We start from the raw sequence: 14,284 nt of genomic DNA, 5'->3' as shown, positions 1-14,284 counted from the left end.
TACATTGTTCATCACTATTTAGGCATACTTGTTTTGTCATATTACAGCCCTGAAGAAGCCCACTGAGGTGAATGAAATGCGTTGGCTTTGTATTTTGAATGTAACATTTGGAATCACGAAATCTCTAGACTCTTGAACCTAAATAAAGAAGATATGGAACAGTTGACAGTTTGATTGGACTTTTTTATCCACATTTCTTGTTGGTGTACCACTAAATTTGTGTTTACATATTACAACACAACCAACACTCCAAATCTTTGCACTCTAGGCACAGTATTACAGCGTTGGATTGGTGAAATACCATCCAAGCAAATCTGGAATGAATAAAGCAGCCTGGGGCACATGTTTTGCTCTAGTTAGGGCTCATCATTGAGGTAAGTTATAGCTTTGTCCAGGAACAAAAGAGCACCCAGTATAAGACAAGGCTTAGAGTCCCACATACATTATGCAAAAAAGGAAGCAGTGAATTCTGGATAGTTCCCAAGTTTATGTAGAGAGCAACTCCTTAATATGGAGCACTGTATAACACCACTGAAACCAGTGCTTAATTTGTAAAATATGAAGTGCAGGTGCTTAAATCTTTGTCAAAGGCCACACCTATTTTTATTTGGCTGGATATGCCAGCGTGATTGTCTGAAAATCTGAAAGTCACACCCCAAATCTTTCTGAACAAGATTCTGGTAATTCACAATGCTTGCCGCAGTGCTGCCATAGATGGGCTGGGGTACTCCACTGCTGACTATTCACCCAGGAGTATGGTAATGTTCATTGCCTTCAAAGCTGCTGTAAGATGTCAGTGCCTTCACTCCATTACTGACCATCCCTCCATTTCCTCTATGAATGCTCTAGAAGGGTTGCTGCTTCCCATTGCTGGGTGGGTCCAGAGGTCTAGGGTAACGTTTCTTAGTAGCACAGAGGGGTCGGTGCATCGATCTCACTGCTGACTGCACCCCAGGGCTGAGGTGATAATCTGTGCCTTTCTGGGGCTGCTACCAAAGGCATGCTGCTGTATCGACCTCATTGCCGACTATACCTCAGGGCTCTGGCGATGCTTGGTGCCTGCCTCTGTCTGCTACCACGGACATGCTGCTGACTTTGCCCCAGGGCTGTGGTGATGCTCCGTTCTTGCCTGTAGACATGCTGCTATGTCTACCCCACTGCTGACTGTACCCAGGGCCATGGTGATGCTCTGTGCCTATCTGTGGTTGCTACCACAGACATGCTGCTGCATCTATCTCACTGCTGACTACCGCAGGGCTGTGGTGATGCTCTGTACCTGTCTGTGGTTGCTACCAGAGACATACTGCTGCATCTATCTCACTGCTGACTACCCCAGGGCTGTGGTGGCGCTTGCAACCCGCAACGGCTACTAGCACAGCTGAATTGCTAAACCGGCTTCCTGCCAGCGGTACGCAGAGGCCTCTCAGCAGGAACAGTGTTCAGAAATGAGGGGAAATGCGCATTTTCAAGACTAGTAGTTACCTGGCGAACCCTATTCTGATACTACATTTCAAATGTCTTTTGAAGAAGTATGTGCTTATTGTTCTCTTTGTTAACACACCTGGATGTCTGCATGGCTGTCCTTATGGGTTTATTTTCCGGTTGTACAATGGTCTGCTATCCTTTGTAGCTAGGTTGACACTCGACAAATACAACCCATGAAATAAATAAAAATTGAACAGAGCTCCCAGGACTCTTGTTACACAGCAGTCTGAAATGTGGTGGACCTGGTTTCCCATAAACTGTCATGTGTTTTGTTGTGGTAACACAAGTTATGTGGGCATACAAAGAATTACAAAAGAGGGGACTGAAATTGGCACACATCTTTGTGACATGAGCTACAGTGCCTGTTTAGACCATTAACTGTGTTGCATAAACTATTTGGAGAGAAAATGTAGACTTTTTTTGAGAAATTCAGGAGAGAAAAGAGACTCATGAAAAAATGCCATGACAAATAAGACAAGCAAGAGGAAGTTAAAAGTTAACTGGTTCACTGGTGCTATGTAAAGCGCTCTGATACCCGAATATAAAATTCTCTAAAAAATAAAAATAAATAACGGCGGAGGGGGTAGAGGCCCGGTGGAAGAAGTAGAGTGTAGAAAGAGAAAGTATTGCGAGCATCCTCTGAAGCCAGAACAATAGCAACATCCCGGGGTCAAGGCTGCTGTCTCTCAGCCTAGAATAAAATAGACATTCTTTCTTCCACAGTCTGCGAGACCATTGAGAGCCAAGTATGTTTATATAACATATCTGCGATCTGGAAGGGTGGGGACAGGGCACATCCATGCACTCACTGGTGGGTGGGGCAAAGGTGGGAGGGCCCTTCCTGCGCTCGGTCTGGACACCCCCAGGAAATCAAAGGATGGGGTTTTTCGTCCATAGAGGAGGAGAGGAGCGATTCATCCAAGAAATTATAAGCAGGTTTGTTTTGGTGTTTTTTTTTTTTAAAGCTGCCCTGCAAATGTGTGGTATTTGTCTTCGGAAAATATAAAAAGGGCTCAGTGACTCTTCGTACCCGTCACGCTACTGAGTCTCAAAGGAATGTGAATTGAGGGGCTTTTGGCGAGGGTGGGTCATGGATGTCAACAGAACGGAAATAGTTTTTGGAGAGTGAGGAAGATTTGGAGAGCTGGTGAGCCCATCAGATTACGTGGGAAGCATTTATCATGTTGTAGGGTGGACATCATTTCAAGGCCTGTGACACCTTCAAAAGAGGATTAGTAAAGGTTTATCTGCTTACAGCCGTTAGTTGTGGTGAGTCGGCCAGCCGGCTGGAGGAGACACACACTGGCCGCACTGCCTTTGTTCAGTGAATAACTGATTATATGATAAGGCGCCCTGGTGCTGCTTGCTACCAGACAGTAGTGCACCGTACTACTGGCTGATCGATGCCTGCACAGGCAGCCCTTCTCTCAGCGTGGTCGTGGGTCGCCTGACTTCAACGACGATGATGACTCATGGTGAGCAGTTAGCTGCAGTGGTTACGTTGGGGGCGGGCGTGACCATGTGAAAAAAATATGTGCGTGCTGCGCACACAGCTCCTACCCGCCCATCAGAACCAATATTCATCCCGCCCAAATAAATCAGTGTGTGTGTACCGCGGCCCGCCCACCGGCAAGTGGCAACACTGCAAAAGTCAACACTGCACTGTGAACTAAGGGCTGCAGCGTGCGGCGCCATGATCAACACATATATATATATATATAAATATATATATATATTACCTACTGGCTATCGCCAGTAGGTATATATAGTTAGGATTAATTCCCTATGGGATTTCTGAAAATTCTATGCCTAATAACTTTGGCGTTTGAGGACGGAATCGGCTGAAATTTTCAGGAAAATGGCACATTTTGTTTCTGAGCAGCCCCTGAAAATTTGGTGGAGTTTCGTCAAGGGGGGGCTGAGAAAAAAGGGGGGTCCCAAAACGCGTTTTTCCCATGTTAATTTCCATAGGGCGGTTGGACTCACTTTTAGCTCGAACGGCTGAATGGATTTGCACGAAACTTGGCAAAATTGTAGGGACTGTTAGCCCGATGTGCCTTTGCTAGGTCTCAATATATGTGCTCCAGTAGTTTTTGAGAAATTAACGTTCAAACCAAGATATATATCTGTAACAGCGCTCTGGGCAGCGATCCGGTCCGCTTACTTTTCGCGAAACTGAACTTTGCGCGCAGAAAGCTGATTGGCTCTCCGGTGTCTGTCAACATTCTAAACAGTCCGGAGCGGCCGCCATCTTATCTCTCGGTAGGATCGAGAGAGAAGAGGTGAAAAACGAAGGGGGAATTTATTGAAAGGGTGCAAGGTATACCCCTCTTGACCCCCTAGGATTGTTGTTGGGGTTATTAAAGGGTCCCGTGGGGAAAATAAAAAAAAATGATTTTTCACGGTAGAAGCGTTTCCCGGGCCGCGAACTGGGCCGCAAACTGGTAGCGAAACGGGAATTCGCCATTTTGTGCTTCGTTTTAATTGTTTAGAGACAAAAATTATCGCCGCACATTGGCCACAATGCATGAATATCGTTGAAAAGTCAGCGATATTCATGCATTATCCAGCAAATGCTCTTAGCCATGTTATCCACCTTCCATTGGATAACAGAAAGCTGATTGGCTCTCCGGTGTCTGTCAACATTCTAAATAGTCCGGAGCGGCCGCCATCTTATTTCTCGGTAGGATCGAGAGAGAAGAAGAGGTGAAAAACGAAGGGGGAATTTATTGAAAGGGGGCAAGGTATACCCCTCTTGACCCCCTAGGAATGTTGTTGGGGTTATTAAAGGGTCCCGTGGGGAAAATAAAAAAAAAATTATTTTTCACGGTAGAAGCGCTTCACGGGCCGCGAACTGGGCCGCAAACTGGTAGCGAAACGGGAATTCGCCATTTTGTGCTTCATTTTAATTGTTTAGAGACAAAAATTATCGCCGCACATCGGCCACAATGCATGAATATCGCTGAAAAGTCCGCGATATTCATGCATTATCCAGCAAATGCTCTTAGCCATGTTATCCACCTTCCATTGGATAACATGGCTAAAAACCGCTCTGTGCGTGAGCTTTTTTTTTTTTTTTTTTTTTTTTGCTGCGTGACGTTTGTTAACGTTCGATTCGATGGAAATCAGGAAGTGTTGAACACCATTTTGTCACTGCGAGTAAATATTTTGTTATAAATGAATCCGTATTGATAAACATAGTCTGCGCCATCTTGCCTTTTATCCAATGCCACAATTTTGTCGTGCACGGCAGCCATTTTAGATGCCTTGACCAGGGCCACTCTCTGCACGCCGTCGATTCTCAGCATGGCTCCCCACCCTCGCACGCATCTCCCCCACGCAATGGTCACCCCCGCTCTCTCTCTCATGCATGGGCCATATACTTCCCCCATCTGCGCTGCTCTTCTCTGAGAATCACACCCTGTGCCCGTTCGACACCTCCCTTTCACCCTATTCACTACCGCACCCTCTGACACTTCTCTTCCTCTGTGTCCGATTGTCCAACCGGACCTAGGCTATCACCTAGCCCTGCGGATGTAGTTTATGGCTCCAGCTGTAGAGTATCCAGACATGCCAACCCTCCCGATTCAGGTGTGAGACTACTGATTTCAGTGCTAGTCTTTCGTTTCCCGATTCCTGCAAGGAAAAACCCGGGGGCATATTTCCAACAACTAGCGGTAATTTTTGTCTCTAACTTGTTTAGAGACAATAATTATCGCCGCACTTCGGCGAATTTTATCGCACATAAACCTTGCTATTAGCAAGGTTTATCGCAAATGCGATAAAAAACGGCCGCAATGCATGAATATCGCTGAAAAGTCAGCGATATTCATGCATTAGTCAGCAAATGCTCTTAGCCATGTTATCCACTTCCCATTGAACAAGCGCATGGACTTTTAAAGATTTGTGAAGTACTCGGGGCGGGGGGGGCACTGGCAGCAATTTCTATTTTCGTATTTCTCATGAAGGGTTATTCCTAATGTTTGTATTTTACCGAGGTTAAAAAGAGATCGAATTAGTGGTCTACTGATTTTGCTCGATTACTTTTATTTTTTTACACGATTTTTCACTATCTGCAAAGACTAAACAGAGTATTGCGACTTTGTGCTTGTTTGTAAATAGAGAATGATCCAAAGAGAACCAATTGTAAAACAGTAAATGCTTGGATAATAATCAATCAAATGGAGAGACAAGCAGGTACGACGGATTACAACAGGGGTAAAGGTCTGCGTTAACTACCGTTCACTATCTGCAAAGAGAGAGTACTACTAAGAGAAAAGAGGGGAGTGGGGGGGGGGCAGCGTTCAAAGCACATCAGCGTGCATAAACACGAAAACGTTTTTACCTATCACGTACTTGACATTTGACAGCTTTTGATGTTTGCTATTAAAAAACCATTGAAATTCACAGAAAAAACCATAGGTTATAGTCCATATATAGTTAGGAATTTGCATTTACAAAACCTTGAAAATTCAATGAAAAAACCATTGGTTTTAGGCCATATATAGTTAGGGATTTGCATTTAGAAAACCTTATTTTACTCGCATAAAACCATTGAAATTCCATATATAGTTATAAGCGCTAACTATATATCGCGCACCCGCAATCCACTGCTGATGATGTCACATATTACATCATTCATGACATGGTTAGTGACATCACTGATGACATCACTGATGACATCTCAAATGACATCACTGATGACATCACTGATAACATCTCATTTGACATGACTGATCACATCACTGATGATATCATTCATGTGATAATACCATGAACCTCTTCAGACTCTAATATAACCTTAGATACAATCAGTGTAAACAGACAGTCACTCATCCATGGAGTTACTCACACACCTAGTCAGTTATGCCAAAAATCAATCACACCTCCATTTTCTCAACTATACAGTTATACACACCTTACTTATTCAAACATATACTAACACATATTTACTTTACTCTCTTATACAATCTCTGATACATGTTCACAATGATCCATACAGCCACTCACACATTCACTAGCTCTTATGCACAGTTATTTATAGATGTCAACTCTCACATGTACTGTGTTTTACATATGTACTTAATTTGACATGTAGCACTGAGATATCCATTCACTCACTAATACACTCATGCACAGTCAACCGCCCATACAGCTGTTTCCACATGCAGTTTTGAATCTATACATATAGTGAATCAACTACTCACACATCTATGTACAGAGTCACACACCTTCCAGCCACCCATACACACACACTCAGTTTCCCATACAAATACTTGGACAACCAATCAACCCATACAGTTACTCATATAGCTACTGATCAACATATGCAGCAGTTTGTAGAACAACAGATATAATGATGCACAAATTAAAACAGTTTAGTCACTAACCCATGCACTCAGTGAGACACATTTAATCACTCACTCAATCAGTCAGTCATGCACCTAGTAAATCCTTCATCCAGACACTTATATATCCACACATTCATCAATATGTAAAACATATTTTAACTTTACAGAAACATACAGTCACTGGATGTTGTAATCAGTGATGTCATCAGTGATGTCATTTGAGATGTCATCAGTGATGTCATCAGTGATGTCACTAACCATGTCATGAATGATGTAATATGTGACATCATCAGCAGTGGATTGCGGGTGCGCGATATATAGTTAGCGCTTATAACTATATATGGAATTTCAATGGTTTTATGCGAGTAAAATAAGGTTTTCTAAATGCAAATCCCTAACTATATATGGCCTAAAACCAATGGTTTTTTCATTGAATTTTCAAGGTTTTGTAAATGCAAATTCCTAACTATATATGGACTATAACCTATGGATTTTTCTGTGAATATATATATATATATATATATATATCCAAAGGTAATTTCGTGCTCTGAACCCCTGCCCCTTGCAGCGGAGGGCCTGGACGGGGCAGCCACTCCCCAGATATCCAAAATCGATTCCACACAATACAAACAGGAATGTCCAGGCCAACTTTGCAGTTATCCAAGAGCTTTTATTCTTAGCTCCTACTCAACGCGTTTCGAGGTAAAACCTCTTGATCACGAGCGTGAGTGTGAGTGACTCTCTTGCTTAAGTATGGTCACATGACCTTCAAAACAACATAGTAAACAGACTTGTGAGACAGTCACTAGGCATTCGTTGGTAAATATTGCAATGGTAAAGTTATACGCAAATGCAAATAGAATAAAAATAAATATAAATACAAAGCACATATTATTCAAATGCTATGCGAAAAGAAAATGATAAATGCATCAAGAATGGAAAGGCAATAATTTCCGTGGACATTACATTATTTCATCATGTAAAGTCTCAGCAATTAAAATCTCACACAATATTGCGGCGCATTAGTAAATGGTAGCATGCTAGTTCAGTCTCTGCAGTGATTTTGCATGGTGCATTAAAGAATATTCAATCTCAGTCCAAGGTGTGTCTCACCTCGATTTCAGTCGTCCAAAACAGCAATGAAATACACATTCATACAATCCTAGTAACGGAAGCATGTTGCTGTTCATGGACCTGGGCAAATAGACATCCTGTCTGTCTTAAGAATTTGCCTTTCAAATGCACCAACAGAAAAAACAGAAAAAACAGAAAAAATCAAGCCCCAGTGGGCATCTAGTCAGGAGTCCCTGTATCTGTACGTAGTTCTGCCCCAGTGGGCATGCAGTAACGGTCATAAAAACATAACACAGTCATTGACCTACTGAGCCGCCATTACTCATATTGCCGTCCATACGTGTCAACTTCCATACTTGATAACGTGTTTAAGTGCTCGTGCATTGCCAAATCGAGTGACTTCTCACAAATATCTGGTGAAAGAAATAAACAATTCAGTGATTAGAAGTGCATCAGTGACAAATCTCATTACATCATTATATATACAACAGTATTCTCACAAACCAAAATTAAAAACATTGCAGAACAGGCCTTCACCTAGGAATCAATTGTATTAAGTGATGGAGTCCACCAGCTAACCCAGATGGACTTCCAGTTCTTCATCAAGGTTGTGCCCATCCGGCTGCTTAGTTCTATATTTTATGATCAGAAGGGATTCCAACCTGCGGAGTTCCTGAATCCTATTGCCCCCCCTTTCCCTTGCGGGTATGGATGCCAGCACACAAAAGGATAAAAAATTAGGGTTACTTTTGTGAAAGGACTCGAAATGTCTCGCTATGGGGTAGCTTTTGTCTTTATGATTTATGGCCCTCATATGTTGCAGTACTCTGTCTTTAGCAGGTAGTTTCGTGCTACCTATATAGGTCAGTTTACAAGGGCACATGAGTGCATACACAGCATAGTCAGTTTGACATGTTGTGTGCACTCGGATGGTAAAAGGGTCGAGATGTTTGGAAAGTTGGATGGTTTTGGTACTGGTGCTATTCTTACAAGCTTTGCATCTGCCACAGATATAAAATCCAGTGACAGGGTTGTCTCTGACTTTTTTAGGCACCAGGGTGGTACACAACGTGTCCTTTAGAGATTTAGCTTTTCTGAAAGTAATCTGGGGGTGTGGGCTAATGGTTGCTGCTATGTCCTTGTCAAGTGTGAGGACACTTGACAATAGGATTCAGGAACTCCGCAGGTTGGAATCCCTTCTGATCATAAAATATAGAACTAAGCAGCCGGATGGGCACAACCTTGATGAAGAACTGGAAGTCCATCTGGGTTAGCTGGTGGACTCCATCACTTAATACAATTGATTCCTAGGTGAAGGCCTGTTCTGCAATGTTTTTAATTTTGGTTTGTGAGAATACTGTTGTATATATAATGATGTAATGAGATTTGTCACTGATGCACTTCTAATCACTGAATTGTTTATTTCTTTCACCAGATATTTGTGAGAAGTCACTCGATTTGGCAATGCACGAGCACTTAAACACGTTATCAAGTATGGAAGTTGACACGTATGGACGGCAATATGAGTAATGGCGGCTCAGTAGGTCAATGACTGTGTTATGTTTTTATGACCGTTACTGCATGCCCACTGGGGCGGAACTACGTACAGATACAGGGACTCCTGACTAGATGCCCACTGGGGCTTGATTTTTTTCTGTTTTTTCTGTTGGTGCATTTGAAAGGCAAATTCTTAAGACAGACAGGATGTCTATTTGCCCAGGTCCATGAACAGCAACATGCTTCCGTTACTAGGATTGTATGAATGTGTATTTCATTGCTGTTTTGGACGACTGAAATCGAGGTGAGACACACCTTGGACTGAGATTGAATATTCTTTAATGCACCATGCAAAATCACTGCAGAGACTGAACTAGCATGCTACCATTTACTAATGCGCCGCAATATTGTGTGAGATTTTAATTGCTGAGACTTTACATGATGAAATAATGTAATGTCCACGGAAATTATTGCCTTTCCATTCTTGATGCATTTATCATTTTCTTTTCGCATAGCATTTGAATAATATGTGCTTTGTATTTATATTTATTTTTATTCTATTTGCATTTGCGTATAACTTTACCATTGCAATATTTACTAACGAATGCCTAGTGACTGTCTCACAAGTCTGTTTACTATGTTGTTTTGAAGGTCATGTGACCATACTTAAGCAAGAGAGTCACTCACACTCACGCTCGTGATCAAGAGGTTTTACCTCGAAACGCGTTGAGTAGGAGCTAAGAATAAAAGCTCTTGGATAACTGCAAAGTTGGCCTGGACATTCCTGTTTGTATTGTGTGGAATCGATTTTGGAGATATATATATATATATATATATATATATATATATATATATATATATATATATATATATATAATTTATGAATCTGACTTGGACTTGGGTCCCAAGCCAGATTCATAAATTATATATATGCTGATCATGGTGACCGCTCGCCGCAGCCCTTAGTTCACATCCAGTGTTTCTTGGGCTCAGGGCAGGCAAAGTGATTAGGAAGTGTCACACAGCCGCAATCAGTCACTGTTAACCACCGTGACTCACAGCAAACACGCTAAATTTTAAAAAACATCTATGTGTGACGTGCGCTGCCGATGCATAGACCCGGCCCTGATAATTAAGTGCCGATGCTGAGCACCGGAGAGCACCGGCACAAATTAGGAACTGACTGATACTCTGAATCTGCTGACCTCAATTTTCGGATTCTTTAGCAGAGTTTATAAGCACAGAATTAGCTCAGTGCCAACCACGCCGAGTTAGAGCTTTAGAAAATGTAGGGAAACCACCTCTCTATATAGTGTACCACAATTGGGTACACTGCAGAGAAATCAGAAAGGCCCTTATTGGTTTACAGAGGCAAAAGTAGATAATACTAATGCTTTCCTTTGTGACCTACAATTTTTTCTACAAATCAGTCTCGACTTAATACTTGAGTGTATATTTCATTTAAAATAAGGCAGAAGGGACACCCTGAGACCACAAAATCAGAGAGTGGTGTCAAAACAAAGTCTCAAAGCAGACGGGGAGACGCCAGGCCTGCAGTAACCTGAGAACCCAAGAAGCAGGGCCGGGAATGAGCAAGGCAAAACTAACATCCCAAAATATTGAACATCAAGGTCCAGGGAAAATAACAATAAGCCAGAAGGCGAATACCATAGTTAATTTGGCCAATATCGACCTCACAGCAGCTGAAAAACAGTTACTTTCCCCAGGGCTCACCTTTTGCCCAGAATCCAATTTTCATAATACATGAACAAGAGCTGATGTATATTTATTCATACGCAAATTAAAATTGAAAAAACTTAATTTACAAAAAACAAGCGTGGAGCCAACAGCTTTAATTCCTTCAGTATCTGGAAATAAAGAATCCCCAGGCCTGCTGGTGTCGGGCATTCAAATATATCAAGATATGTGCAGTTTAGCAAATGGAGATCAATCAGAGAGTCAGTCCCCCGTATTTGGATGTGGACAACAAAAAAAGCCTGAAACACCATTTAAAATAAGTCTAAATTCATTCCCTTGGTGGCACGTGATGGTCTAGATTCTTTTAGCGACCATGTGGTTGGACAGATCAAGAAATTAACCCTCGCCACAAACAAATTGAAAAGATCATGTTTGTTTTACAAATTGAAAAGATCATACACGAACAAAGAAAGAAATTATAATCAACTAATTTTAAAACTGCAAAAAGAGGAAGTGGTTATACAGAATTCAGATAAGGGCGGAAATATTGTCCTCTGGCCAATGAAGGATTATCTAAAAGAGGCATACAGGCAGCTTGATGATGTGCAGTGCTACAGAAAAAGTACTCCACTTAAATATAGGGCGATCCAAGATTCCTTGTTTAAGAATATATTAGCATGGAAAAGTTGTGGACTATTGAGTTTGGATGAGTACAAATTTATCAAGAAAGAACATCCATTGGTACCAAACATTTATTTTATACCAAGGTCCACAAAAGCATGACTGCACCACCGGGTAGACCGATCATCGCAGCATGTGATGGTCCACTGGAAAATCTATCCAGGTACATTGATTTCTTTCTTTAGGTGCACATGAAACAACTCAGGTCTTATGTACAGGACACCAGTGACTTTTTAAATAAAATCAAGGACTTGTCCTGGGACTCAAATCTATTGCTTATAACCTTAGACGTATGTTCTTGGTATACGCGCATAAGACACCGAGATGGGTTAAAATCAGCGGAGTACTTTCTAAATAAGAGATTGATGATGTATGCACAGCACACACGAATGTTGTTAGACATGTTACGTTTCTGCCTTGACAACAATATGTTCATCTTTAACGGTCAGTTTTACCAGCAAGTTCAAGGTGTTGCAATGGGGGCCAGCTCCTCCCCCAGTTATGCCTGTTTGTTTATGGGGTGGTGGGAGGAGCTGGTCCTCATGCGCAAACACGAAGATGTCTACACCACGAAAATAGTCTCATGGATGCGGTTTATAGATTATCTTTTTATTGTATGGAGAGGAAGTGAGGAAAGTGCGTTAGAATTTATAAATGAAATCAATGAAAATTATTTTAATTTAAAATTTACTTTTAACATCAGCAAACGTAGAGTGACCTTTTTAGATGTTGAGATCTTAGTTGAGAATAATGTTTTAACCACTACCCTTTTTAGAAAACCGACTGCGGGGAATACATTTTTAAACGCGTCAAGTGCCCACCCTTCACACTTAAATAGAAGCATCCCTTACGGGGAGATGCTTCATATCCGACGCATCTGCAGTGATCCAGAGGATAAAAGGATTAAACACTTGGAGAGTGGTGTTAGATTTCTAGCTAGGGGCTATAGCACGGAAACAGTGGAGGCTGCTATAAAGAAATCACAGGTGAGGACTAGGGAGGACCTCCTTGTGTATAAATCTAAGACCCCACAGCCAGCTGTAGAAACAAAGCAACAACCAGTGAGGCTCATTTTACATACTCAAAGCAGGAGAAAGAACTTAGAAGCATCATAAGACGTAATTGGCACTTTATACAGGAAGATCCTGTGATAGGTGACCTGATGCCTGCTAATCCTTCCATCTTCTTCAGAAGATCTGTAGGTATGGGGAATATGCTGGCCAAGAATAGTCAGGAGAGCTATCGGAGGGACTTGTGGTTGACCACCAGAAAGGGATTTTACAAGTGTCTAACATGTAAGGCCTGCCAGTTTGGAAGCAATACTAAAACATACACAACTGCCTTCTCCAAGAACATTAGAGAAATCAAACAACATTTAACATGTAAAACTGAATACTGTGCTTATGTCTTGGAATGTGAATGTCAACTAAAATATACAGGCAGAACTAAGCTGGCAGTGCATAAACGTGTCTTGCAACATTTAATGGCAATAACTAACCCTGATCAGACCTACCCAGTTGCAAGGCACTTTCAAGCAGTACGTGGTAGCAATACACAGCATCTACGTTACTATGCTATTGAAGCTGTTCCTGTGATGAGAAGAGTGGGGGATAGAGAGGCCAAATTGTGACGCCTGGAGACAACTTATATTTTAGAGTTTAACTCGAAGTCTCCGGGTGAATTAAACGCCGCAGAAGATATTCATACCTTTCTATGACAATATACCCCACCCACAGCATAGCATCAGACCCAACGAAACCATTGGTGAGTTAGAGAGCATTAAGAAAAGTGAGAGGCAATTGATAAATGCACTCTCACAAGTTGGCAGGGACAATAGAGCCAATAATTATCCCTAGGCAACGTTTATGGAATAGAAGACCAGCACATGAATACACAGTTTTAATGATTGGTTTAACCAAATTTTAGTGATTGGTTATTAGACGGAAGGGTAGTTTTATCTTTTTGTCTTTTTATTGGTCATTTTACAATAGGGCACTGTTATGTATTAAAATGGATATTTATTGTATATTTGCATATATGTTTTTAGTCATCAGCCTTTTCCTCTCAAATGGTCGCATAAGAAACTAGATGAAAAACCATTGGATAATATCATACGTTTGCACACCTGTTTAAACTTGAATTAATATGAAATTTTCACTTTTAAGGATCTTTTGCACTTTATCCCTAGGTACTGTAGCACAAAGTCATTTACCTTTTATTCCCAGATACAGTAGCACAAAGTCACTTTATCTATTTATTTAGACAGGGATCTATGTCAGTAGTTAGCATTTAAGCTACTCATTGTACATGTGTAGTATTAGCTACAGAACCTCAGTTTGTGGCACTTTATCCAGGAAGATTCTGTGAAGTGGGAGTCATATTACAAAATTATTGATTGAATTCTAGATATATGACTTCGGGAATGTGAATATCGGAACCGATATTTACACAATTAGTTTTTTTTGCCTTTGTTCAGATTAGGGGTATCTATTTGTATT

Source organism: Lissotriton vulgaris, chromosome 6 (genome assembly GCF_964263255.1).
Source record: "Lissotriton vulgaris chromosome 6, aLisVul1.2, whole genome shotgun sequence".
Lineage (NCBI taxonomy): Eukaryota > Metazoa > Chordata > Amphibia > Caudata > Salamandridae > Lissotriton > Lissotriton vulgaris.
This window is presented reverse-complemented; position numbering follows the sequence as displayed.